This window comes from Calidris pugnax, unplaced genomic scaffold (genome assembly GCF_001431845.1).
Source record: "Calidris pugnax isolate Ruff unplaced genomic scaffold, ASM143184v1 scaffold470, whole genome shotgun sequence".
Classification (NCBI taxonomy): domain Eukaryota; kingdom Metazoa; phylum Chordata; class Aves; order Charadriiformes; family Scolopacidae; genus Calidris; species Calidris pugnax.
In genome coordinates this window covers 1,448,903-1,457,605 of record NW_015092761.1, presented here as the reverse complement: position 1 = coordinate 1,457,605, position 8,703 = coordinate 1,448,903, and positions in this window count along the sequence as shown.

Sequence of the window (8,703 nt, the reverse complement as noted above, 5' to 3'; positions counted from 1 at the left end):
CATGGTTATTGGTTTAGGACGAGGTGTTGAGTGTGGGGTTTAGTTGGTGGGTGCGGTGTTTTTGGTGGGCGTTTGGTGTGGGGGTTTTTTTTGTTTGTTTTGGGGGTTTTTTTGGTTTTTTTTTTTTTTTTTTTTTTTTTTGTTTTTTTTTTTTTTGTTTTTTTTTTTTTGTTTGTTTGTTTTTGTTTTTGTTTTTTTTTGTGGTTGGACTCGATGATCTCTGAGGTCCCTTCCAACCACTACAATTCTGTGATTCTGTGATTCTGTGATTCTGTGAAAAGTCATCCCGGTGGCAGGCCGCTCTTGGAGCTGTCTCATCCCTCCTGGAAACAGAGCCTTTTCCCAGTGTGTATTTGTGCACCTTTCACTGTATTCCCTGTGCCCAGCCGCGCATGGCTGATGCAGGTGATGTTCACACCGCAGCTCCACATCACTTCTTGCTTCAACTCACCCCCTTCTTGGCCCCCTCTGGAGGGCAGAGATGGAGATCGAGATGGCTGGGAAGAGGCTGGAGACCTGGCTGGTTCCCAGCATCCATCCCCGTGCTGCTCTGAGCCAGCAGCAGCCAGAGCTGGTGGTGCAGCGTGGGTACACAGCCCAGCTCTCATCAGGTGCCCACCATCATGCTCTGGAGCAGGCTGGGTGTCCATCACACTCTGAAGTGGGCTGGGTGAGCACTCTTGTGCCCTGGAGCAGGTTGCGTGCCCATCATTAGGTTCTGGAGCAGGCTGGGTGCCCATCCTTGTCCCCTGGAGCAGGCTGAGTGACCATCACACTCTGAAGCATGTCAGATGATCATCCTTGTGTTCTGGAGCAGGCTGGGTGCCCACCATCATGCTCTGGAGCAGGCTGGGTATCCACCACACTTTGAAGAAGGTCAGACGCTAATCCTTGTGCTCTGGCGAAGTCTGGGTGCCCACCATCATGTTCTGGAGCACACTGGGTGCCCACCATTGCAGGCTGGAGCAGGTTGGGTGCCCGGTTTCCTCACTGAACTTCAGAAGCCGTGAGGAAGAGCCATGCACGGTTCATATCATGTATTACAGGTAGTTTGGGTGCATTTTCTCCCTCACCCTTCAACTACGGAGCAGACCTGCCAAGGTCAAGGTGCATTACCATCTTCTGTACTGCAGATGGAGCGGGTGGAGATGGTGGAGGCTCTCTGCCAGATGGGGCAGCTCCGCCACCTGGAGGAGCAGCTGGCCCAGCTGGAAGCCATCAAGTCAGACCACAGTAAGCTGGAGAAACTGCACCTGCTCTTGCTGGAAGGAGGTGGGGGCCTGGGGGTGGCTGGCAGGGGGGTGTTTGGTGTGGGGACACCCTGTGTCGGGGGCTTGTGCTCAGAGCCTGGCCCAGAGGGGGAGACCCCCTCACTGACAGCGTGTCCCCTTGGACTGTGTCCCTCTAGATGAGGAGAGCATCAACCTCTGGGTTGGGTGTCCTCCCTGTGGGGCCGGGCCAGGGACCTGCAGGCTGAGAAGGGGAAGGTGAGATGGCGGCAGTCCCCGAGGGGGCTGCAGGGATGCCGGGGGCTTTAGGCAGGGGTGGGCATCCCAAGGATCCCCCTGCTGGGAAGACATGGGGGGATGTACCCTGACTTTGCCACCACCGTTCCCAGACCAGGCAGCTGGAGGACGCCCTTGGAAAGCTGGGGGTGGCTGGTGGTGACCAGAAAGAGGATGGCAGCACCCAGATCCCCCTGCAGCTGGGGGAGATGATGAGAGGGGGTTCCCACCCCAGGGTGGCTGCAGGGGAGCCCGGGGGGCTGGGACCATCCCAGTTTGGGGGGTGAGGGACACCCCCCAAGCGGTGCTACAGAGGCTAATCCTGCCCATGCCCCTGTCTCGCCGGCCAGGTCCGTGCCGCAGGAGATAAAGCAGGAGCTGAAGGAGCTGGGACTGCAGCAGAGGACTGAGGTGACACTGGAGCAGTTGGTGACCCAACATCCCTGTGGGGCAGCAGGGCATGGAGGGCTGAGGTTAGAAAATAGATTTAAAAAAAATAAATAAATTCATACTACTAATTAATTATTTAAATTTATTTTTCTTCTTTTAGTGATTAAAAAAACTTCAAATTTTTTTTGATGGTTTTTTTTCTTTCATTTTTTAAGCAAGATTGGTTTGAAAACAGACCACCACCACTCCCAGCTCCCCCCTTTCCCAGGGAAGGCTGGTCACAGGGACTGGGGGGCATCACCTTGATAAATCACAGCCCCCAGTCCCGCCTCCCCCCGGCCCTGGGGAGGAGCAGGGGGAGGAAGGACAGGGTGGGGGTGCCGAGGGGTCTGTGCAAGAAGCTGGGATGAGTTTGGGAAGCCAGAGAAGAGGGGCTCATTGCTCTGGGCACCACAACAAGCATCTGGGAAATCAAGAGCTGGGGGTAGTCCCCCCCCACGCTCTGTGCCCTCGTGGCCATGATCTGGCGTGTCCATAGTTGCTTCCATCCATTTATTTTTCATCATTCCCCCTATTCCCTCTTACGCCCTGCTGCAGGGATGCTGACACAGCCGGGGGGGTACAGGGATAGCCCAGACTCGGCAGCATCCCTGTGCTGCTGCTTCTTCCTGGATTTATAGACTAATATTAGATATATTTATATATCTTTATATTTATATTGCGGTTTTGTACTAAAAAAAATAGACCAGTGAGAAGCGCTCATGGGCTGGTGCCCTCCCTGGCAGCGTGTGCCCCCCCCTGCTTAAATTAACAATAAAAATTTCAGTATGTTTCTGGTTGAGCCCTTGATCCCAATGCCATGGCCGGTGCCTCTCTCAAACCCCCAAACTACAGCCACTCCCCCATTTCACAGCCCCCCGTTTCCTGCGGGATCTGGGTTTATTTGACATTACCGTGACTTGTGGGATACAGAAAATCTCACTCCTCTTCTGTCAGGGCAGATGGTCAACTTCCCACCTGCAAGAGCCCTAAGGCTTCCGTGCAGTTCAGACGTAAATCTCGGGCGGGGGGGGGGCGGAGAGGGAGGGGAAGAACCATCTCCCGGGTTCATCCAATTCTGGGGGTTTCTTCTGCGAAGCCTCTCAACGCGCACGGAGAATATTGCCCTTCTGTACCATTTCAAAGCAAACCATGAGCATTTTAAGAAGGCTGTCCACGGGTTTGGTGAGATTTCCCTTTCTTCTCTTGCCACACTTCGCCAGTCTTTGCAGGTGCAAAGTTTTTTAACCAATCCCTAAGGGAATCACCTGAAAAATCCTGTGCTCCCAGACCAGGGTGACTCTTCCTGCTGGGGATGCCTGGCACCTCCGTGGGGGGGCATTTTTACAGTCTCTTGAGGGCTCCATGTTTTCCATGGGCCCGGGGAGTGTGTCGTGGCTCAGCGAACAGCTTCCCGGTCACCATCCCGGAATTCTGGAATCTTCACCTGTTTGTGCCCTGCCGAGTGTGCAGGGGCTTGTGCTCCTGTTCTCTCCGTGGATCCTCCCTTGCGGTGGTTCCTTGTGAGCCCGGGTGTGAGATGGGAGAACACAAACCCCCAGGAGAAGAGTCTCTCACTCGAGAGGCCTTTCCTCTCCTCCTCTCAGAGCTGATCACCACCGGTTCTGGCTCCTGGGGTGGGGGGTTTTGGCGACTTGGGGCCAGGCGCCCACATGTTGAGGGGATGGTGGTGGGACAGGCTGTGGACATGGGTCAGCAGCTCCTTCATCAGTGTCCCCACGGTTTGCTGGTCCATGGGTCCCGTGCCAGGGCACCACGCGGGCACCGGCCGGGACAGCCAGAGGGACTGGGGTGAGTGCTGTCCCCAAAGCCACCACTGTCCCCTTGGCACTCACTCCCTAATCCCAGCCATGTCTCCTCCACCCGGAATTAGCCCGTTTGTGCTCTGTCGAGTGTGCACTGAGCAAGAAGAGATGTCTCTTCTCTCCACGGGGCAGAGAGAGTCCATGCCTTGTCCTAGAGCCCTGGAAAACACGGAGCCCTCAAGAGACTGTAAAAATGCCCCTCCAAACCTGAGTTTCTGATTGTCGGGGGGATAGGTAAATCCCATCCGTCCTGGTGGGGAAGAGGCAGCATCCCAGCTGGTGGGGGCCCCCAGCCCCACACCTTGCCACCCTTGGAGAGGGCTTTTTTTTTTTTTTTTTTTTTCAGGTATTTTTTTTTCGGTGCAGCCTGTTGGTTTTTTGAGGGTGGCCAAAGCAGATCCCAGAGCACCACCTCCTGGGCACGGGAAGAAGCACTGAGGAGGAAGCTGAGGGAAGAGCTCCTGCTAGGTGTTTGGGGGTAACTTGGCTAAATCAGCATCTTGATGGTGGGTCTCCATCCTGCCAGGTGCCCGACAGGCGGGATGGAGGCATGCAGGAGGAAAAACCACTTATTTTCCCACTCCGAATGGGAAAAGGTGGATGAGCCCCTTAAGGGCCTTGGGTCCAGCTTTTCCATCCTTTGGAGTTTATTTCCACAGAGTGGGAATAGATATAACTAAGACAGGGACCAGGATCCTTGGATTTACCATTTCCTCCCTTTCCTTCACCATGTTCCCACCAATGCCCACTATTCACCATGTTTGAGCTGGGAAGAGGTGGGAAGAGAACGGGCTGAGCAGAAACTTCTATAAAGCCTCAGATTTGCAGGTTGACCATTGCAAAGGAAAACCCTGGGGGAGTTTGGGAGGGCTGTTTGTGCCCTGGGAGGAATTGGGAGGGATGGGGCAGGCGTGCTGGCCCCAGGAATGGAGAAAAGGTGCACATGGTGTTATGAGGCCAGCAGGGAAAGCAGCTGGAGGAGAGGCAGGAGGTGCAGCGTCCCCACCGCATCGCAGATGGACCTGCCCTGTGTCTTCACTGTCCCACATGACATCCTGGTCTCAAAATTGGAAAGTCATGGATTTGATGGATGGACTACTCAGTGGATAAGGAACTGGCTGGATGGCCGCACTCAAAGGGTTGCGGTCAACGGCTCAATGTCCAAGTGGAAGCCAGTGATGAGGGGTGTTCCTCAGGAGTCGGTACGGGGACCAGTGCTGTTTTAACGTCCTTTTCAGAGACATGGGCAGTGGGATTGAGTGTGCCCTCAGCAAGTTTGTTGATGACACCAAGCTGTGTGGTGCAGTTGACATGCTAGAGGAAAGGGCTGCCATCCAGAGGGACCTGGACAGGCTGGAGAGGTGAGCTCGTGAGAACATTGTGAAGTTCAACCAAGCCAAGTGCAAGATCCTGTATGTGAGTCAGGGCAATTCCAGGCACAAATCAAGGCTGGGCGGAGAATGGCTGGAGAGCAGCTCTGAGGAGAAGGACTTGGGGGTGTTGGTGGATTAGAAGCTCAACATGAGCCAGCAACGTGTGCTGGCAGCCCAGAAACCACCCATATCCTGGGCTGCATCAAAAGAAGCGTGGCTAGCAGCGCAAAGAGAGGGATTCTACCCCTCTACTCTGCTCTGGTGACACCCCACCTGGAGCCCTGTGTCCAGCTTTGGAGTTCTCAATACAAGAAGGACTTGAACAGGTCCAGTGGAGGTCACAAAAATGATCTGAGGGCTGGAGCCCCTCTGCTGTGAGGACAGGCTGAGAGAGTTGGGGGGTTCAGCCTGGAGAAGAGAAGGCTCCAGGGAGACCTTAGAGCCCCTTTGAGTACCTGAAGGGGACCTGCAGGAAAGCTGGGGAGGGACTCTTGATCAGGGAGGGGAGCCATAGGACGAGGGAGAAGGGTTTGACACTGAAAGAGGGGAGATTGAGATGAGATCTGGGGAAGAACTTCTTTGGTGTGAGGGTGGTGAGAGCCTGGCCCAGGTTGGCCAGAGAAGCTGTGGCTGCCCCATCCCTGGAGGGGTTCAAGGCCAGGTTGGCCGGGACTTTGAGCAACCTGGTGTGGTGGGAGGTGTCCCTGCCCAGGGCAGGGGGTGGGACTGGATGGTCTTTAAGGTCCCTTCCAACCCAGACCATTCTATGATGAAACACTGGCACTGAGCTGCACTGCATAAAGCCTGAGAACCAATACAGGCAGCATTTAGGCACTTGCTTTGCCCTGAACTGGGTGTCTTCTCCTTCAGGCCCCAGCAGACTCAGTCCTGTCACTCAGGAAAGATGCTGCCGTGTGTGAAAGTGGGGCAAAGGCACCAAGAAAAGCCATGCCCAGGAAAACAGAACTGCTCACAGAGCCAGGGCTGTGAAATGCCAAAATTCCTTTGATTTTGGCGTGGTCAGAGCAGCCAAGGCAGCCAGACTCGTTTTTCCAGTGCCTATGTATAGGGCCATGAGCTCATGGTTTCTGACTGCAGAGAGCATTCAAAGTATGGAAAACAGGAATTTCCACCCCTCCTCAGTGCCGGCAGGGAGCGAACTGAAGCTGGGGAGATGCTTGGCTGCCCCAAATCCGCTCTCGCTGGCCCAGATGGCTCGTTCAGCAGTGGAGATCTCCGTGGGTGCAGGCAGCCCTGGTATCTCCAGCAGCTTCAAGGAGGGGCCAGGGGATGGAGATGCCTACGCCAGGGGTGACTGTGCAACCTCAGCCCGGGCCCAGTCTATCTGGGGAGGTTTCAGCCTCCATTTCTGGATCATCCCAAGAAAACTGGGATAACGAGTGGAGTGGCTTGGTCCCTGATCCTAAGCAGGGGTGTGGAAAGTGTTGACATGCTCTGGGTCTCCTTCCAGTGAGGAACAGGGCTTCACAGCTCAAGACGTCCCTCCTGGGGCACAAGTCTCCTGCCGTGGGTGCTCTCTGCAGGCGGCAGATGCGTTTTGGCAGCTGCTCCAGCACATGGGACAGCCTGGTGGGGCTGCACCTCCCCTTCTTCTTCCAGAAACCAGCCCTGTGTTGTAACCGCTGCACCCACGAGAGACTGATACTGCTGCCCACGCCTGCAGCCCTGCCGTGACGCCACCCCTCCTGCCCACGGAGGAACATCTTGCTGGTGTTTGGGTGCCAGGGGTGCATCTCCTTCTTCTCTCTGCCCCACAGATCCTGCAGAGCCCCGGGCATCTTCTTGAGGCTGGAGGAGCACAGGGCTGGAAATGCTTGTGGGAAGCATCTCTCTGTCCCAAGGCAAGGCTCCCCGCTATGTACTGGTTTCTCCCGAAGGCTTGCCATGATGGACACTCCAGGCTTTCCAGGGCATTGGGGCCCCTTGAAGGTGCAAATCCAGGTCCTGTGGATGCACCGCCAAAGCCAGAGGCCGGGAAGGCCGTGGGGTGACCATGCCTGCTCTCGGAATCTCCTCTGAACGTGGCCAGTCGCTCTCAGACCCCTGTGGACCCACTCAGCGAGCCTGAGCGTGGGCTGGCAGCCCCGTGGCCACTGTCCGGGCTGAGGGGTGGCAGGGGTGGCTGGAAGGAGTCAAGGCTTTGCAGGGGAGATGCCTCTCAGCTTCTTGCCTGGGGGTTGAGTGAGGGACGGGCAACAGCCTGCGACACGTGTAAGGCCACAGGGAACCTTCTCTAGGTGTGTTTCCAGCCTGCACGTGGCCAAGGAGTGACTCACGAGCCACCTGCAGCTGCTGAGATGGCCATGCTTAGGGCTCCTGCTGGCCCTGAGCCCACAGGGCTCCTGCCCCTGCTAGGACTATGGTTCCCAGAGGTGCTGGGATCCCCCCAGGGCTGGTACAAGGCAGCAGTGGCCCTCGAGCCTTCTCGAGTGTGTTTGTCAGGCTGTACACTGCCACACCGGGACTCGGGTGAGTGTCTGATGGTGTAGGATGGATGGGGAGTGCAGGGCTGGAGCAATGGGTGTTTGGTGGACGAGGAAAGGAGTGGGCACCAAGAAGAAGACATGGCCAGGGCAAGGGGTGGGGAGCTGTGGCGGGTGGAAGTGAGAGGTGTTTGGCAGGAGCTCAGCCCCAGCTCTAGTTACTTAGAATCACAGAATCATGGAATTGTCCAGGTTGGGAAGGACATTTCAGACCATCAAGTCCAACCATCAACCCAACACTGACAAAAACCCATCACTAACCCATGTCCCTCAGCACCACATCTACGCATCTTGTAAACACTTCCAGGGATGGTGACTCCACCACTGCCCTGGACAGCCTGTTCCAAGGCTTGACAACCCTTTGAGTGTAAGAATTTTTCCTAATATCCATCCTGGCACAACTTGAGGCTGTTTCCTCATGTCCCATCGCCTGTTCCTCGGGAGAAGAGACCGATCCCCACCTCTCTACAACCTGAAAAAAATTTGCACAGAAACCTGAAATCCTTTCCACAGCCCAAAGGGATGGGAAAATCCCGAAGCAGAAAGAAACACAGCATGAAAGATGTGCAGACTGAAGCTGGGGGGAAACACCCAGGGTTTTACAAAGCAGGTGAGTTAGTCCATGCGAGGCAGAGCAGGCTCCACCAGCTCACACCCGTGCAGCTCCAGAGTCCTGGCACTGGGACCACCGTGAGCGGGGAGCGCATCCCCCAGCTTTGCAGCCACTGAGGGGTTTGGGGTCCCGACATCCCGTTTAGTGACTGTTTCCCCAGGGTGTGAGCCCAGCTGCAGGTTACACCAGGGAAAGCAGGCAGGACCATGCCGCCTGTCCCTGCCCTCCGACGCCTGACGCCGGCTCCTCGCCCACTCCCTGGCCAACCAGGCAACTATGGGTCCTTTAAAACAGGGAACGAGTTCCTCCACATTCACTCCCCGGGACCTGCCCCTCTCCCTGCTCCAGCTTCTGCGCAGGGAGCCCGCATGACACGCGCGGCCAACACCTCCGTGTTACACAGGTGTCCCCGTCCTCTTCCCAGCTGGGGCTCGGTGCTGGGGCACGGCCAGC